This window comes from Andrena cerasifolii, chromosome 13 (genome assembly GCF_050908995.1).
Source record: "Andrena cerasifolii isolate SP2316 chromosome 13, iyAndCera1_principal, whole genome shotgun sequence".
In the NCBI taxonomy this organism is placed as follows: Eukaryota; Metazoa; Arthropoda; class Insecta; order Hymenoptera; family Andrenidae; genus Andrena; species Andrena cerasifolii.
In genome coordinates this window covers 2,573,595-2,593,489 of record NC_135130.1, presented here as the reverse complement: position 1 = coordinate 2,593,489, position 19,895 = coordinate 2,573,595, and the positions used below count along the sequence as shown (strand labels likewise).

The 19,895-nt window shown below is 35.1% G+C and overlaps 1 protein-coding gene and 2 long non-coding RNA genes across 3 annotated transcripts in view; 2 read left to right on the top strand and 1 right to left on the bottom strand.

The window, feature by feature from the left end:
- Window positions 1-19,895, bottom strand: part of LOC143375985 (netrin receptor DCC) — a 449,439-nt gene that overhangs the window by 29,415 nt on the left and 400,129 nt on the right. The window lies entirely within an intron of this gene.
- The window catches only part of LOC143375992 (uncharacterized), a 382,608-nt gene that overhangs the window by 144,858 nt on the left and 217,855 nt on the right, over window positions 1-19,895 (top strand). The window lies entirely within an intron of this gene.
- The window catches only part of LOC143375995 (uncharacterized), a 27,917-nt gene continuing 12,460 nt past the window's right edge, over window positions 4,439-19,895 (top strand). Inside the window, exons 1-2 of the long non-coding RNA XR_013087015.1 lie at window positions 4,439-4,764; window positions 5,013-5,101. This is a non-coding gene — a long non-coding RNA (uncharacterized LOC143375995). The remainder of the gene's footprint in view (window positions 4,765-5,012; window positions 5,102-19,895) is intronic.

Genomic DNA, 19,895 nt, shown 5'->3' with positions numbered 1-19,895 from the left:
TTTTGAAAATTCCTTTTTTACGGGAGTTACAGACGAATCGTCGTGAAAATCGGCATAATTTCTTCAACACGCTGTTATGCAGCGCATTTTCAAAATATTAAAAGACGGGTCCGTTAATGTTTAGGAATAACATTATACTTAATAGACAACTTTTGTTTTTTTGTTTTAGACAATCCAAATTTGAGTTAGGACGTACACCGTTTAAGGGGTTATGCCTATTCGGGCGGTCGAAAAGAGGCGAATACTTCTGAATTTTTTTTGAAGAAGCGAAAGCGTATATTTTCACAGAACTTTTTGCGCTGAAAAGAGCAACATTTAAAGAACATTTGGTAATTTTTTCGTAGAAAAATATTTACGTTTATAAGAAAATAACATGCGACATCCAAGAAGCTTTTTTAAAAATTTGGTTTTGCGGTGAGCACTGCCATTCGTAACCAGATTATCTAAAATCAAAAAAACAAAAAAGATTTCGTTAGTATATTAATGTATCCTCAGGTTGACACAGAGAATTTTCCGAAATATTAAGTTAAAACAACATGGCAGCTATTTAAAGTTGAAATCCTGATTTTTCCGCGTGATTTTTTCGTGTAAAAATCTGGACTTCAACTTTAAATAGCCGCCATTTTATTTTAAATTAATCTTTCGGAAATTCCCTCCGTTAATCAGAGGATACATTAATACACTAACGAAATCTTTTTTGTTTTTTGATTTTAGATACTCTGGTTACGAATGGCAGTGCTCACCGCAAAACCAAATTTTTAAAAATGCTTCTTGGATGTCGCATGTTATTTTATTATAAACGTAAATATTTTTCTACGAAAAAATTACCAAATGTTCTTTAAATATTGCTCTTTTAAGTGCAAAAAGTTCTGTAAAAATATACGCTTTCGCTTCTTCAAGAAAAATTCACAAATATTCGCCTCTTTTCAACCGCCTGGCTAGGCATAACCCCTTAAGAAAAACGATCAGTTAGGAGCCACCTCGTGACATATATATATTTAATATTTTCTTAATTTTTATAATGGTTTTTAATGATTCGCAATATGCCAAAATCAAGTGATAAACCACAATTTAATCAGCTGATTAGTTTCTCCACAATTTGCATCAGAAGATTACCTACTTTTTCGGGCCTGCACAGTAGTCTACCCCCTTAAGAAGAAAATTATATGAGAAAATTAAATTCATTGAACCTTGTTTCTTTACTGGTGGACTAAAGTGTTATAACGTAATGTTCTCGGTAAAGCTGTTTTGCGACATTCCCGGGTTTTTTCCCTTACCATTCACGTGTAAGTATTAAATTCGAGAAAATTTAAATAATTATTTCACGAGAGGAAATGACAAGTTTAGGCAGCCGCGGTCTGATTTTCGATGAGAAACAATAGAGTATATCAGGGAAAAGGATACTCTTGTATTTTCCTTTCGTCTGCCGCCCCTGCTGAAAGTATTTTTAATTAAAGAGTTTTTCTGCAGCTCGGGGCAGTTGTAAAAAGTCTTCGAGGGTGCGCGTTCTATCGAATTTGAGCGAAAATCGATACCGGGGACACAGTAATTAACAAGTTTAAGATGAAGTTTAAAAGCTCGTCGACTTGCTTCAGGCTTCAACGTAAACTGTATTAGTTGAAATTCGAAAAGGTGAAAGGCGACAAATTGTCGATACTCTCGTTTCGACCCCGTCTATCATCGAATAGATAACGTTTCTAGCTTATGCAAATAAAACTGCCGAGAGAATTGTGACGTTCGTTTCTAATTTCCTAGTGAAAGGTGAAATTGAATCTGCAGGATGAATAAAATATGCGGGGTTTCTGTGAAGGGCTGACGAATATCCCGGTAAATGTTTAATTAAATTTTCGATAGCCCAGACAATTGCTCGAGCGTTCACAGCGCGGTGTCTGTAGCTGGTCTTTTGTTGTTAATGACATGTTTAAAATCAGCTGTATCGACAGGATATTCGTAATGCGCCCTTAAGAACAGAAGGATTTCGTAATTATAATGTATGATATGATGTTGCATTAATAGCAATGTTAAAACCAATGCTAGCTTTAGTGTAATATGAATATTGTTGCACAATTGTAAATGTTGATTAATATTAATATTTTAATACTGTTGAAATTATTAACAATATTGAAATGGACCTTGTGAAAAATAATTAAAGAGACTCTAACGTTTCGTGAGGAACAAAGTAATGTAGAAGTACCTATTGTACAAATCTTTTCCATTTTTGTACATTTCGTGTTACATTTGGATAAAAGGAAATGTGTTTTGTAATTTATGGGAATGTAACTGTTACTAATTACAGCTAACATATTTATTAAAGAGAACTGTAAATTAGAAAATCTATTACATAATTGAATGAAAGATTTAATAGTGAGAGAAAAGAATTTCTATCTTCCTGCAGATACCAAATAACTACTTATATTCCAAATAAAGCAGTAGATGTTAAAGTAATCTAACTACGTATAAAATACCCCCCATAAACATCACTCATGTATGAAAGAAGCTAATTCCCTTTAATTCTCGAAAAAATTAACAAAGTCCAGATGCAAAGATTGTGAAATCAACTTTGCTAATTCCAATTGTATGTAAATCAATTCAGTGCTCAGATTTTCAGCTTCGGTTTTAAGTAATTAGCTGGCCGTATAAAGATCATTTTACGATCGAAGATAATAAAAACTTGGTAGAGACTAATTTAAATGAATCAAAGTCAGTAGTGGATTAAGAGAGACGCGGATTTTTTTTATACAACGGCCTGCTAATTACTTAAAACCGAAGCTGAAAATCTGAGCACTGAATTGATTTGTATACAATTGGAATTAGCAAAGTTTATTTCACAATCTTTGCATCTGAAGTTTTTTAATTTTTTCGAGAATTAAAGGGAATTAGCTTCTTTCATACATGAGTCATGTTTATGGAGTGGGGGGGATTTCATCACTCTTTTCTTACGTACAGCTAAATCTAACGTAGAAGTACAAATAATACTCTTTTTTGTCCTCGACTTTTTCATGTATTTGAGGGGGGTAGGGCAGAGAAGTGACATTATAAGATTTCTGGAAAAAGGTTTTCGTCTGTTGATTCTGCTTTCGAAAGGCGACATCTACTGGCGTCAAGTGGAGATGTAAAACGAGAATAGCGACATCTACTGGCGTCAAGTGGAGATGTAAAACGAGAATAGCGACATCTGCTGGCGTCAAGTACTAGCGCTACGTGACGTCTGACTGTCTCGTAAAAACAGTATCATTTTCATAACTGTTAATTCAGAATAATTCTTTTATCTTTTAGAAAAACAGCTTGAAATATTAAGTAAAACGACAATTGGGTTAAAAAAAATAATAATTCGCTAAATCATGTTAAAACACCAGAACTATGTCTAAGATAAGATAAGAAGGCCAAAAAAGCTATGGCGTCGTACCCATTTCGCTAGCATTCTTTTTCTTTTTTTTTTTTGAAAAAGTATTTATTGAAGGACATTACAAAGTTCTATCTTACAAATATAAGGCTTCAATAAATCTAAAAAAAAAACTGCCATTGTTTAACCTCTTATGACTATAAGAATGGCACGGGCTACTTGTTCAGAGTTCTGAAACTCGTAGCCACTCAGTCTTGTACTATTTTTGCTTATACTACAGTCTAATAGTGCGGTAGCCCCATCTAGGTAACCATTTGTTGCACCGTTAATGCAATGATTATATGGGGAAAATGTCCAGAAAAACCCATATACCGTTCTGGTTTTGTTATTAAACTAAAACTTATAACTAATTCTTATTTAACTAGATAACAAAAAATATAACGAGTATATACAATGGAGATTCAGAAAGGCACTCCACCAGATCGATACCTCAGTCGAACCACAGCTAGTTTCGACTTATGTGTCTCTGCCAGCGCGCGTAAAGTTCTGGCATATGCACATCCGCCCTTAAGCCACCAGTATTTTCTAAACGCTAATCTGTGGAAATCACATCGATCTTTTGCTGGTAACTTGATTGAAAACCTAAATATTTCGCTAGCATTCGTGTATAGAGACATGGTCGCTCAGTGTGCCTATGGGTAGAGGGGGAAGGGGAATTAGCTTCCAGACGCAACCGCGTCTGTTGATGCTATTACTCGAATAACATCAACTACGGTAAAAGAACAGAGCAAGTGACAATTAAGATAAAACTTTTGCTGGAATAATTATTTATTCGAATAAAGGTTTATTTCGACAATATTCAACCTTGTTCCTAGAAACAATCAATTAAGAAACGCGAACAAGCACCAGACACGAAAAACATACACGGTCTCTCTGTTCCTAATGCGCAAAAATTGAAAAATCGACGGTTTTGTTTCGAAAGGTCTCTACTAACCCGAGACTACAAAATCGGTATTCAATTATTTAGAGCCCGAGAACTTGGCGGCGCATCATAAAGTCTGCTTTAGGGCTGGGACTATTCGAATAATTTAATATTCGATTATTTTACAAGTATTCGAATGCTACGAATAAACCTCGAATATTTCACAAGTATTCGAATGCTACGAATAAACTTCGTATATTTTACAAGTATTCGAATGCTACGAATAAACTTCGAATATTTTACAAGTATTCGAATGCTACGAATAAACTTCGAATATTTAAATATTCGAATGTTATTATTCGAATATTTGAGTATTCGAATGTTATTATTCGAATAGTATGGTGCGAATTGGGTCAAAATTAGCTTACAAGATTTCAACCTCACAAATGAACCTAAAGAACTTGATTTATAATTCACACCATACTATTCGAATACATCAGTATTCGAATACTTAAATATTCGAATAGTGGGTATTCGAATACTTAAATATTCGAATAGTAGGTATTCTAATACTTAAATATTCGAATAGTGGGTATTCGAATACTTAAATATTCGAATAGTAGGTATTCTAATACTTAAATATTCGAATAGTAGGTATTCGAATACTTAAATATTCGAATAGTAGGTATTCTAATACTTAAATATTCGAATAGTAGGTATTCTAATACTTAAATATTCGAATAGTAGGTATTCGAATTATATTTGCCAAATAATAGAGCAACTGAAGTATTCGAGTATTCGAATACCGAAAAATTCGACAAACAGTCCGAGCCCTAGTCTGCTTCGCATCATAAACGTTTGTGACGAAAGAACGAATAAAATGGGGGACCATTTAAAAAAATTTCAGTTCCAAGAAGTTCTATAGGGCCTTCCTAATGTGGCGGCTGAAAAAAAAACATAATTTTTTGGGAATTAAAAAAGGAAGCAAGTATTGCAGTATCATTTTGATCCTTCTTAGCTTTATTCTATCATCGTTTAAGACTATGAAAAATTTGCAAGTAAAAATATCCATTTTAAAAATATCCAATTGGAGCATCGCGAAGAGAACAATATCCCTCCGGAAATTAAAACTCTAACTGTCCAAATTAAATGTGCAATACTTGTTTCTTCTTCTAATTCCCGAAATATTAAGTTCTTTTCAGCCGTGACGCTAGGAAGACCCCTTAAAACGAGTAAAAGGCCGTGCAAGTATAACGACACTGTACGCGATATAATGGCCAGCTGCTTCTGCATGAGATATTTATTTTAATGGTATGTGTGGTTAAACCTATTACACGCTGCAATTTGCCTAAGTATCGAAGTAAAGTACTTTTACGCTTATTTCGGGTGGGGTAATTATTTTCGAGTCCTGCGCCTTTACCCCTCTCCTCCCACGCGTTATGCAACATCAGCGTGGCCTTTAAATCCCTGCTACCGGGCACGGATAATATTCTTGACAATGATAAATTAACTGCCGCCAATGTAAATGGGGAAAGCAGAGATGCGTTTGACAAAGAAACGGAGATTGAGTGCGATTTCAATTTGCACCCTTATCAAGCTCTGCATTGTAGCTACGGTCATTCGTGCTTCAACGATCCTACCCCGTTTAAATTAGGAATCGAGTTTTCACTGTTGAAGGATTTGAAATTCGGCAGGATGGGAGAGCTGGAAGTAAGGGTTCGTTAATATCGCTGATTTGCAATCTGGGAGTAAGGGAATGCATTTAACTGTAAGTACCTGCGAGAATAATCTCGTGAGGAAACAGCTGTATCTTGAGGAAGTGAGGTATACTACCGGGAATAATACAATCCCTGGCGATAAGTTTGGAACCGAACGCAAAGATACGAAACTAACGAGAAATACACAGTAGGGTGGAGCTTATTTTTCGACTATGAAAATATGATCTTATTCCCAATTCAATTTCTTCCTTTTTATAAAAAATAAAACCGAGTGGAATAGAAGCACATTTGATCTATATTTAGGGGTAGCTCAATGATGGTGAAATTTCCAATGTACATAATTATTAAATGGACGAACATGAAACACTAGAAATTTTTTCAAATGAATTTATATGTTCAATAAGAAAAACTGAAACTGAGAAAAGGTATCAGTGCACCCCATCTGACGTATAATTAAGTAAAACAATTAGTAGATTGTAACCTGACAGCAAGAAACAGATAGCGTCTGATGTTTGAGCCATTGTGAACAATAAATTTAACAAATTATAAAATATAAATGTAAATGTATAAATTAAAATATGGCCATTATATATATGTTGAATTTCTATAATTTCTATAATCTTTGACTCATTTGAGCTACTTCTAAAAATAAGAATGTATTGGCCACAATTTTTATACAGTGTTTGTATAGTATATAAAGGTACAAATCAGGGTGGTAAGCCTTATAAAAAAATATTTAATTTTTTTTACGCTTAAAGACCACCCTAATACATACCAATATTTTTTATGTATAAAATGCAACAGTACACATATGAAATGCATGGTAATGTCAAATTGGTCTATTTTAAAATATAAAGACCAAAAATAATTGAGAATTTCGTTAACCCTTTCGTCATGGCAGTCCGCTTCGTTGGAGTGACGCCACTGAACGGGGCACCGCGCCGCAAAGTGTGCACGTCGGTAATCTTCGTTGTTCGCAGGTCGTCGCATGGGTGTCGACTATAGTCAGCACCCGTACACACAGGTCGTCGCATGGGTGTCGACTATAGTCAGCACCCGTACACAGGTCGTCGCATGAGTAACGAAAGGGTTAATTCTGTAATAAAAAATATAGGAGAAACAAAATGTGGCTTGGAAATAAATGTGGAATGGACGAAGTTCTGGAAAAACGTTTGAATCATTATGAATTTTCAAAGAAATTAACAGTAATTTATTCAGTATTTATATCACCAAGTATTTTCTGACATTTGTACATGCATATTAGTTACTTCATGGTTTTCTACTTCACTATTCTTTTCTCAATATTCTTCTCCTGAAACCCTAACATAAGAAGACGAAAAAGTTAAAGATTACTTGCAACAAATTGTTTTTCGAACCATAAAATCGCCGAGAATAGCCCAGAATTAAGTCCAACCGAAAATTTATGGACACTCTGGAAACAATTTATGCGCCAGAAAAAAAAACCAAAATTAACAATGAACTTTTAGAAGAATTAAATTGTAATGGAAACAAATTTTGTGAACAAATGCCAAAACGTATACAAGTTGTGATATGTACACTTGGGAACGTCACAAAATACTAGGTAATATAAATGTTAAATAAATTATTGTTAATTTCTTTGCAAATGCATAATATTCCACCACTTGGGTGGTGTTTGCAGCTTGAAGGTGTTTGACTTTAACTTGACTGTCCTGCTTTTCTACATTTCACTTTCGAGACATGGTTGACCTCATTTTTATTTGACGTATTTGATTTGGTTCATATTTTTTAAGATACTATTATCAAAAGGCTAACTATGGAAATTTTATCTTAATACTTGTGTATTCACTTTGTGTGTAACTTAAGAAAAAATGTGAATGATTGTTATTGCTTTAACTTCACAGGAAATTTGTAAACAATGGTGTAGATCGAGAGAATGTTTCAATTAAAAGTTTTAAGAACAAAAACAAATGACAGTACTGTTACGACATTTTATAATTAAAATGAAATACATACTGAAATATCTTCTGACTTTATTTGGAATAATTATTACAGATGGTAGCATGTTGTGTACCATTAGCAGCAATTAAAAATTTTAATGAATTAAAAGAGATTTTGTTTGCATTCAACTTGAAGCTAGAAGAATGAAAACAGTTTCCCCGTTCAAAATTATTAAATATTTTTATGGAGAAGAGAAATTGAAAAATTTCTGATAAGCGAAGTAAATTTTGTTTTTATTTATTACCATCTGTTGGAAGTACAATTAAATAATTGTTCCTTCTGTTTTTTTACAGTATCTAACAATGGAAACAAATCTTTCCACTGCTGATGTATTTAAAATTTAAAATTACGGAAAATAAACAAAAACGTCGTTAGTTTAAAAGTTTGTGGAAAATAATAACTTCATCTAAAAGTGTTTCCAAGCAAGGGAACTTAAAGTGTCCGAAAAATCAAAGATACTTGTTGATTTTGAAATATTTATTTAAAATATTTAACGAGGAAAACGAATTTTATTCATATTTCTACAAAGTCTTCAGATTTATTGAATTATTAATCCACATTTTAATCCTCATTAAAATTGATCAGAATGAAATACATTTTAATATTCAATTTCATTTAAATCTTATTTTATTCCACTCCTTATAGAAGTAAGAATTACTTTCGTTCTCATCAGAGCTTTTGAAAATAGAATTCCTTAATATCATCCAAATTCTGTGCAGACTCAATATATTATCTCATAAAAAATTCGTGGAAAATTTCTAACGAATATAAAATGAATTTCATTGAAATTATCGAACGCCCATTAAATGAACTCTACTTTCCCAAATAACGACGCTGTATACTTTCGCATAACGTACGTCAGTTCGTCGATTCCATCAGGATATGCAAATCAAAGCTGTCAAAGTTACATTGGTGCGTGCTGGCCCTTTAACAGGGTAGACGTTTGTGATAATCGATCAGAAAGAGGAACCCCATCTGCGGTTCTAATCAAGTTTCCCATAAGATCCAATCATAATTGATTAATCGCGGGATTGCCAATTTATCTAGGGTATTCGAGGCATTAGCGGTTTTATATGAGTGTGTACTCTGCCACCGAAAGCTAGCCCGGTATGTATGGGAGCAATTAGCAAATCAGCTGTCGCTAACGTTTGTTCATGACTGATGAAGGCGCCTATGTTTTGGCGATCACCCACAAACCCCCTGATAACTGAGTTGAACGGTGCCAGTTCCACGAGACACTTTCAGCAATTCAGTAATCGATTGAGTTGTATAGTATCTTTGTATGGAAATCAGTTCACACTTATTACAGACAGCAATTGAGTAAATTGTTGAAGCCAATAAGTGCACCTATTTTTATTTTCAAAATCAGTCCTTTCGTTTATACCTGTAGGGGATGAAAACTGCATCAATCAACGATCTATCCCAATTTGCTTCTGCACATTTCTGACGTACATATGTGTGCATCATTAGTTTTTGCAACAATTCCAAGAGAATATTTCCAGTTTTCACCCCCTTGGTCACACCTTCTTACAATCACAAATTGGTCACCTGGGGTTCACTGCACCCCAGCTTCATTTACGAGTTACTGTTTTCGTATTTTTGAATATTTTAACTTTTTTAGTGATAATTGTACATTCGTAATGCTTATACAAGTGTGATGTAATATCCTTTTTTCAGGATTGTGAATTTTGTTATGTTGAATTTGTATTGGAAAAAATATTTGTGGATAAAAGCGATTTCTTGGGTAAACTTCACCAAATTTTAAAATTTTGTTACTAAGGTCTAGAAATTTACAGAAATATTGGCAAAGACATATCCTGGGGTGCAATACACCCTGTGTGACCACGAAGGGTTAAAAGATGAATATGGTACCAAAGTGACACTTTGAAAATATCCTAAAGTCGCACAGTGATTTGTCTATTGATGATCTAGCGGGACAAATCCAAAATCATGACCCATCCAAAATGAATGAATCTTTGTCGTAACACAAGCTACTGAGTCAGAGATCATATATTTGTTGTTTACTTGCTAAATATCAGAAGTGCTGGGTTGTATCACGATTTAAATTGTTGGCGTTTTGAATAATGGATGTCAGACGTACAAGTAAGTAGTAAATCAAGTTTCAGCCATGAGTATTTTTTAATTTCCATCTAACAGAAATAAATAATGATTAAAAAATTTCACTGGAAGAGCTCTAGATATCCAGGAACCTCGTAGAACTTAGAAATTTGTTTGCTGTTTTGTTCTATTACCTTCATAGAGAATATATTGACAAGTTATTTATTATTGAATAAATATTTTTATACATAATTAAAATAAATCTATTTTCAAACACGGTGATGCTGGAGCTAAAATGTGTATTCATTCTAAATAAAGTGGTTGTAAAAATTATTTCTCTATAAAACGCAGTTCATATTCGCATTCCACATTTCAAGAAACCCCAGAATACTAAATTTGGTTTTAAAACACCCCTGGAGGCTGAGAGGTGAAAGTAGTAAGGGTGGTAAACAATGTTGATGGTGTTTGTCAAACAAATAATAAACATTTCCACCTAACTGGGACCTGCGGCTTTTGCTCCGCTAGATTGTTAATGGACAGACCACTGTGCGTTGCAGACAGTCAATTTTTCACTTCATAAAAGCATACAAAACCATTTAATACCCCATGACTAATTACACCAACTTGCATTCGCCATACCTATAGGTACGTTTCCACTAAACAAGTTCAAATTCATTAACCATTTCAGCCGTCTAGAGAAGTAAACTCACCGCCCAATTCCGCCATCCTGGAACGTTGGCCTATGTACTCAACCATTCTGGGAGGAAAAATCACCCTAAATTACGTAAGAACACCGCTCCACCGAGATTTATAATAATTTCATGAATACCTTCTCCCCTTTTCCTGTGGGAGTCTGTTTTCCTGAAAATCCTGATCATATAGTGGGGCTTAGCACAGCGACGTCGCATAATCCCATTAAAGCGGTCTGATTTGCAGCGGCTCGTACTGAACTGGACGAGAAGTGGGCGTGTACCGGCAGTGAGGGAGAATTATTGCGGGTTTTTTACGAGACATCAGTAGGCGGGCATCCGGGTCGCCGAATAGGCGGCTGCTAATACAATGTACCCGTGGTGCGCTGTGAATAAGGCAAAGCTAGCTCTGCACCGAGTATTCATCTTGAAAAGAGAAAGGACGACTGTTCAGGAAAGAGGAAAACCCGGCGGAGGTACGTGGCCAAGTTCACCCGACAGAACGACGAACGGTATCTTAGCACTTTGCATGGCATAGGCGTATTTTCACGCCGGAGACGTTGTACGATTTGGATGAAGAGAAGCTAACTCCAGGGAGGTCTCCGTGGAATCCACTAGAACCCACAGACCCTCGCGTCAGATTCTCGACAAGAATTTATTGTAAGATAAGCCTTTTACAAGTAGAATTAGAACACTGACCAAGGTGTTCCTCGGCAGAGAGGTTCGGCGTGGTATTACGATGAGGTGATGCGGACTTACTTGAGGTTGGCTCAAGGGCTTTTATATTAACACTAATGGTATAGTGGTGCATTGGTGAGGGACGAGTGAAGGAAGACACATAGGCCTCCAAGCATTGGAATCTATGGTTTGTTTAGGTGATAAGATATCGTCATGTGGCGGGGGTTGTGAACGGTTAGGAGGTAGGACGGAAGGAGAGAAAAGGAAAGTGGCGTTTCGTCCTAGGCCTGCTATAGTCTGATTTCCGAGAGTTGAGACCTGAGGCGGTTCCCTCGGATGAAGCGTGGTTAAGGAGGAACCAATAGTATGCTACGCCGCACGCAATTCATAGCGTATCATTCCTCCTTAGCCACGCTCCGTCCGAGGGACCCGCCTCAGGTCTCAACTCTCGAAAATCAGACTATAGTGGACTCATCGGTAAGGCCTCGTTTACATTAGCCAGGTTGTATTTCAAGGAAAGTAAAGTTGAAAGAATTTCTACTTCGCTTGAAACTTAAAAGAAACTTGAAAGGACATTTTCAGTCAAGTAAATAACAAGCTCACACTGGTAAAGTTAGTTTCAAGTCGTTTGAACTCAAGCAACTTGATTAATGTGGACAAGGCTTAAGACTTATCTAGCCCTGTCTCAGACGCGGGTTTGTTAGGAGGTAGGACGTAGCGGGTATATATAGAAATCAGTAGTTGAGGGAGAACTTGCGAGAGAGCGAGACCGGTCGAAATGCCATCTTGCGGCGGAGTCGGAGATATCCCACTGACAAAGGAACACCGCGAACCCTCACTCACCGATTGGAACACAAGTCTGTGGGTTTATAGAGTGAGTCAAGAGAAGAACAACGGTATGTTTCATTTCTGCCCAATCGTCCTTTAAGGGTGTGAAAACTAACCTCAAAGTCAAATAGGCACTCCCAGTTTTTCGCGTATAACTTCTACAGTACAAGAGATAGAAAAAAATGTTTCAGACAAAAGTTTAATGGTGCAACAAGAGCTGCAAACTTGCGTTAACAAAATATTGAAAAAATATTTTTTTCTTAAGAAAAAAATCGAAATCTGACAAAAATATACCTGAAAGGAATGCGAATTATTTTGGTCAGAATTTCAATTTTATCCTTTTCTTCACGTGATCTGCTAAGAGTATCATTTATTGACCAGCATGTTATCTTATACGCGAATGAATAACAGCGATGTGTTGCGTAGACAAATATCCTATAAATACACCTCAGGTTACAATTTTATGTCAGAGAGACCCCTAATGTTTGTTTTAATAGTTTCAGTGGCGTCGGCGTGCTTTCACGCTGAATAAAATACAGCCATTTTTTGGCTCCGGCGTGTTTGCTCGTCAACACTTTGTGGAGAGCAAAATATTGTTCAAGAGTCCTTGAATATTTTCTTTAAAACCTGCTGCAAAGACACACGTAGCTTTCGGACCATCACTCCCTGAGGGTAACTTTGGTCGAAATAACACGAAGAACTAATTTAATTGAGAGTTTTTTAGTTGTCCTCTTCATGTCAAGTAAATGCAGCAAAGGAAGAAATACAATTTTTTCCTCGTAACTTCTTTACTGCGCAATGAATGTGTAATTAACCACATCGTTTCGTACAAGTACGTACAGTAAACTTTAGTAAATTACTCTATGAGACGCTGAGCTGACGTCCGGATACAGCTCATACTTTACGTTTCACAGGGTTTTCCACATTTGGCAAACGCATATACTTATCAGTACAATCTATAGTTCTCACTTGCCAAATTTCAGCGAAAAATATTTGTTCTAGCCCAAATATTTATTTAAAAATATGCCAAGCTGCTGTGATGCTATCTGCGACATTTTCGAGATTCTATTTGCGCCATACTATGTTTAACTTGTTCTTCTAACTCTGTTAGTTTTCTAGTTATATAGCTAAACAGCCCTGCAGCCCCGGTTTTTGAAGGGTGATTTCATCCCCTTAATATGAATATGGTCGCTGGAAAAAGTAGTAACGTATCCAAAATTTTCACCTGCCTTTCCTTTACCCTAAGTCTCATCCAAAATCGGCATGTCATAGTTGGGTGATGTTCCTTGCTAGACACAGGTACTCACATACTTGAACGTGAGCACTCAAGCAATTTATATAAATTTGTGCTTGTTATCTTGCAGAGGCTTATACTCTGGCTATACGTACACAATGGTAAAAGTTGTATAATTTTAGAGACGTTAGCTGGAATAATATCATATCAGTGACAGAATGTCTCCTCGAATATAGGTAATTCTGATCTGAATCATTTGTTTGAACGCCGAGCAGTTTCGCAGGTAATCTCGCAGTAGGATTAAAATGAAACACCCTGTATGTGCACCACGTGTACGCGCATAACCAATGCCCATCTATGTGCTTGAACCTGCGAGAATAACGATCCCTGGTTTCTCTTGCAAGAAGAATACAGCTTGCGAGTAATTCTCTGCATGTCGCAGCTCGCTTTCTAACGAGGATAAGTAAATCAGTTTCAGCACATGCTGGTAAATAAAATAAAACGTTTTACATTGTTTAGAACAGTTGGGGGATCACGTGCACAGCTGACAAGGAGAGTATTTTAGGTGTCCGCCTCCGATCATTTTGATTTTTGAATATGTTATAGAGGACCGAAAAATAAGAAACACGTGTTTTTTTATTTTTCCCCGTTTTCATATTTGGCGGGTGAAAACAGCGTTCAAAGTTAGGGGTGGAAAATCATTTTTGTGGAATATCTCGAGAACTGTTAGAGATAGGGGAACAGTGTCAATGGACGAATTTTGTGTCTTTGAATGCGAAATATGACTGACTCACCAGATTTTCAAAAATCCACAAAAATGATTTTTCACCCCTAACTTTGAACGCAGTTTTCACCCCCCAAATATGAAAACGGGGAAAAATAAAAAAACACGTATTTCTTATTTTTCGGTCCTCTATAACATATCCAAAAATCAAAATGATCGGAGGCGGACACCTAAAATACTCTCCTTGTGAGAGGAACGTGAAATGTGCAATGTAAAAACCGAATGTTTAGTAAGCGACTTTGGACGGATATCTTTCGTTTTAAAAATTTCGATCACATTTATTAGTTCCTTAAATTTGGAATTATTGTAAAATTAGCAGGTTACACTGCGATTCTTGAATGAACGCCTTGGGTTGCAAAGGTGATTACGCGCAACAACAATAGTGAATGGCACGTTATTGCTGACTTAATTTCAGACACTTAAGGGTCATTACATATGTATGTTTCAAATTATACAGGGAAAGTCACGCAATTTAAAGGGGTCACGTATTCATTACGGTTGTCAGCATAAATGGGGGTAGAGGAAAATTAATTTCCTACTGCGTTACTTATTTACTTGCAGCTTGAGAAAAATTATTTTTTTCAAAAATTCGAGATTACAACATGCTGTACTGTTTACTGGTTATTTCCAAGAAAATGTAACAAGAACTGTTTCCGAAGTGACCGTCTTCAAATTTGATGAAACTTTACAGGTTTGCGTAGTAGCTAAACATACAGGGCACGTATACTGTTTTGCTGCGATAAGTTAAGTTTAAGGGTCGAAACTACCCTCCGAAGTTGCACTTCCCTGATAATACCTCCGAAACCATTGGAGATACAAGAAACTTTCTTCGACGAACGTTATATGATTTTTTATGGAAGATGGCATGATACTTATCGATAAACAGAATGTAATCAGAAAATCGAAAAAGTATTTCTACATTCGTTTAATCAAGCTGTCCACATTTCTCTAAACCTGAAAAAAGCTACCATCTTTTTTATTTTAACACATTCTAACTGACAAACCTTCTGACTTCTAAATCACTTGACAGAATACATTATACAACACACAGTGACTCGCATTAATATTCGGACACTTTTTAAAATCGCATAACTTTTTTAGAATTGGTCCAAACGACTTGAGTTTTTTTTTGAGAAGCTAGAAGGATTAGTTTGCTAAGTGACGTGTTTCGTCGTTTTGAAAAAAAATGTATTTGGTTGGAATAGCGAAAAGAATAGTAAAGGTCGATTTTTAAACTTTTTTTTGTGAGCTTGTAATGAAAATTAAAAAAAAAAACGTTTGTAGATTGCAGTAAGTTGTATACGTGCCTAAAATTTCATCAAAATCGGTTAACGTTGCTCCGAGCTACAAACGTTTAAAGATCGCAGAATAAGGGCAAAAATTGCGAAATTCACGAAATCAACGATTTTTGCCTTTATTCTGCGATCTTCAAGCATTTATAGCTCAGAGCAACGTTAACCGATTTAGATGAAATTTTAGGCACGAATACAACTTATTACAATCTACAAACGGGTTTTTTGAATTTTCATTACAGGTTCACAAAAAAAAGTTAAAAAAAACGACCTTTACAATTTTTTTTTTCTATTCCGACCAAATGCATTTTTTTCAAAACGGCGAAACACGTCACTTAGCAAACTAATCCTTTTAGCTTCTAAAAAAAACTCAAGTCGTTTGGACCAATTCTAAAAAAGTTATGCGATTTTAAAAAGTGTCCGAATATTAATGCGAGTCACTGTAAGGAAATAGAGAAACGATGAAAGGGGAATAATTTTCACGCCCTGCATCCTGCTGGGTATCAAAGTTAATATTTAAACGTTGTTTAGGATGGATCACATTTTCAACAAAGCTTGAATAATAGACTGAAGTGTTCATAGATATTTGAACCACTGGCGAAATTCGCAAAAGCATTTGAATGTAAAATGCAGGCGCTATGTCATTCCGATACCTATGAATGAATTCACGTATTCGAGCTCCGGGGAGTACATGCAAAGCGTGCCTGACACTAATTTTTTATCGTATTTTCGTAGGAACTAAAAAAGTAGACTCTCCGGAGTGGATTGCGACATTACACATATAATTTCTCCAAATGTCACTCGTCATGTCTTTTATAGCATACTCTACCCCTACGCGCTAGTAATTAATTAAGTGGGAATAAAGAACTTCTGTGCGTCAGAACACATTTTACATCAAAGCGAAGGCACCGAAATATACACACATGTATATTAAAATGTTACGATCTCGAAGTTAATATTTTAAAAATTGGAACGTATATTATTCAAGCTCAAATATTCGCTGATTTTAATTCGATTTTAATACTATCTTAATAATAACAACGTAAACACAATTAATAGCCTAAGTGTTTAGTTAATCCTGTGTAATAATTCACTTCTTACTGTCAATTTTTTCCTATTAATGAAAAATGTCTAATACTCACCCATTTAATAGAAATTAAATTTAGAAAACGCAAAGTCAACAAAACTGTCATCATGGAATTACTTTTTTCGTAAATCATAATACTGAAATATAGCTATAAAGATTTCTCTTTAATGAGTTTAATTAAACATACATATAGATTATCTAGTTCGTAAAGGATTAAGCATACTCGCGGATTTTCTTTAAAAGAAGACTTTAAGGTCCCTTTTGGGTTCGAAATTTATTTTCTAACTACTTTTTAATACTTTATTACTTTAATACTTAATGTATTATTTCAGTAACTAAAGTCTTTAAAGCATTAAGGTAGCTCATAACCAACTATGTTAGTCAAATTAGTGTTGAGTAATAAACGATAAATATACAGTAGTATGATACTATAGAAACAATAATAATAATTTTTAACATCATGTATGTATATTTAAAAAAAATCAATGTTAATATAAATAATTTTAATACGAAAATAGAATATTAAATTGGTTAGCGTAGTGAATTGGAGCAGCAGATCTGACAACGTCGCATTCATTCGTAGCGTCTTTTATAACCGAAATGTCAAAAAAAAATGTTCATATGAATTTGAATCGTCGTTCGCTATTTAAATGTCTAAACATATCGATTGTGCGACGTTGCCACGTCGACTGCTCTACGTACTTTCAAAAAAATTTGCACGTAAACCTATTTTTTATGGGCATTTACGAAGAAACGATGTGGTCAGTTTTGCAGAAATTAATAAATTCATTTCCTGACATTTCGATGTACTTTTGTGCCAATTTTGGTACACTTCTTGAATATAGTTTTCCTGTTTCAGAAGGAAAACTGAAACTATAACCCTCTTTTTTCGACTCAGCCATACGCCACTGTGGTAAAATGCACCAACTTTAATTAACAATTTCTCGACAACTATGTGGTAAATCGATTTTAAACTTCGTACAAGGGTTTTTTGTATTCCAAATTAGTTTTGAACGAAATTTGAAAGAATTCTTGAATTTAGTAGATTATTCAGGAACTACCTTAAGTGATTTAATTTGTTTTATAGATTCGAGTAGATGCTACGAGGTGTAAAAAATTTAAATGCGAAAAATAATCATGCCTTCAACAATGAGTCAGATCTACACATTCAATAAAAAATATCCATTTTGATATGGAATCTTATATAATCGGTTCAGCTACGCGTATGAAGTGGAATGTCAATTTTTCATGGAAAAAATATTCGTGATCCTCTTCAAAGTCAACAAAATAATTCCCCTAGAGGACATAAATGATTTACAATTTCCAATATCTCTTCCCAAGTCGTATAGTCTGTAATACAGTCATAAAGTGTCAGAACTGTTAGCACTCGTAAACATAAAAGATGGAAACTCAGAAGGTATATGCTGTGAAACCAGGTCCTTCAAAGTCTAAAGCCATTTTATTCTAGGGGAGTGTCACTGACAATAAGTTGATGCAAAACGCGATGTCTGCACTACGACTATATTATTCTTTCTAATACGTCACATATAATCCACTATACTTATAATAATAAGAATATCGCTCTTGGGAAGGGGAAATACTATTTTTCCGAAAACACCGGATTTCATTACTACATTTATTAAATTTATTTTTGATAAATATACTTTAACGAATAAATCTTCATATTCCAATAACCACTTCCTTTTCTTTCCCAAAATACTTTATTAGTATTGCCAGTCATTTATTCAGTGCAACATTTATTTTAGATAGGTTTTAGTATACTCTTATAACGATCTTTTAAAGGGTCATGCTCAGTCAGGAGCCCGAAAAAAGGGTGGTCTTTGGAAATTTTTTACTCAAAAACTATAACACATTTCTCAAAAAATCTTTTTTCCTTTTAAGCATTGCATCTAGTACCGTGCATCGTAATTTTTTTATTTAAAAATATTTATCAATAACTAAGTTATTGTCCATCACTCGAAGGTTCTCTGAAAAAAGGCTTCTGCGGTGACCACTGCTGCTCGAAAGTCGATCATCTAAAATAAAATTCAAAAGAATTTACTTATTATATTATATTATCTAGTATTTGAACGAAGGATTTTTTTATCCGATGCTTAGTTTTCTCTTAATTGACGAAAATCAGGCACGACTTATGTTAAAAATTTAAACATTTACTTTAAACATCAGCCAATTTTCCCAAATCAAGATTTCGAAAAATCCTTCGTTCAAATACTAGATAATATAATATAATAAGTAAATTCTTTTGAATTTTTTATTTTACATGATCGACTTTCGAGCAGCAATGATCACTGCAGAAGCCTTTTTTTAGAGAACCTTCGAGTGATGGACAATAACTTAGTTATTGATAAATATTTTTAAACAACAAAATTACGATGCACGGTACTAGATGCAATCCTTAAAAGGAAAAAAGATTTTTTGAGAAATGTGTTATAGCTTTTGAGTAAAAAATTTCCAAAGACCACCCTTCTTTCGGCTCCTGACTGAGCATGACGCCTTAAATATTAGATCTAATAGTATTTAGATACTGCGACAGCGCTGTCCAGCGTAGGGGCCCCTCGCGGGCCCACTTCCCCTTCCAACCTTTCTTTCGAGCAGCGTCACTTGTTGTCAAGGAAACCTCGCGACGCTAAAAAGGAGACCGCGACAGTTTCGTAGACAAGGAAGGTTCACTGTTACTTTGACTCGGCGGCGTCTTTGCGCCACGGCAACGGCGGACGATGGTGGGGACGGCTTTTGCCTCTCAAGAGGCAAGTTGGACAGCGCTGCATTACGATATGCTTTGTTCATCTGAAATATTTATATTATGGAAAGACTTGAAGATGCAGGGTTTTTTTATTTTGTGGAGCACATAATATTATAGTGGTAGTTTCCTTGTTAGTAAATGCCCTAGCAGCTTTTATTGTTGGCATTTTGATGGCCAACTAATTCCCAACTTGGGGATACTGTGGGTCAACCAGAAATGCTACTAGGGTGGGGGAAGATCTCAAGATTAATGTTAGTTTCTTTTTCAAGAATGACTAGCATTATACAGTAGTATTCAATAGAGTGGCGAAGTCTAAGGAGAAAGGAATTAAGGTACATATGTTTGAAAATCAATAGTTTTTGAGATATTCAAGTTTGAATTCATGACCATCCGAACCGAAATGAAATTTAACTTTCACATTCGAAACAGGACACAGTAAAAGGTCGAAATAAAATGATTATGTGAACCAGCTATTCTGCGCAGTATTTAAACGACTTTTAATTCTCGAAAATTGAAAA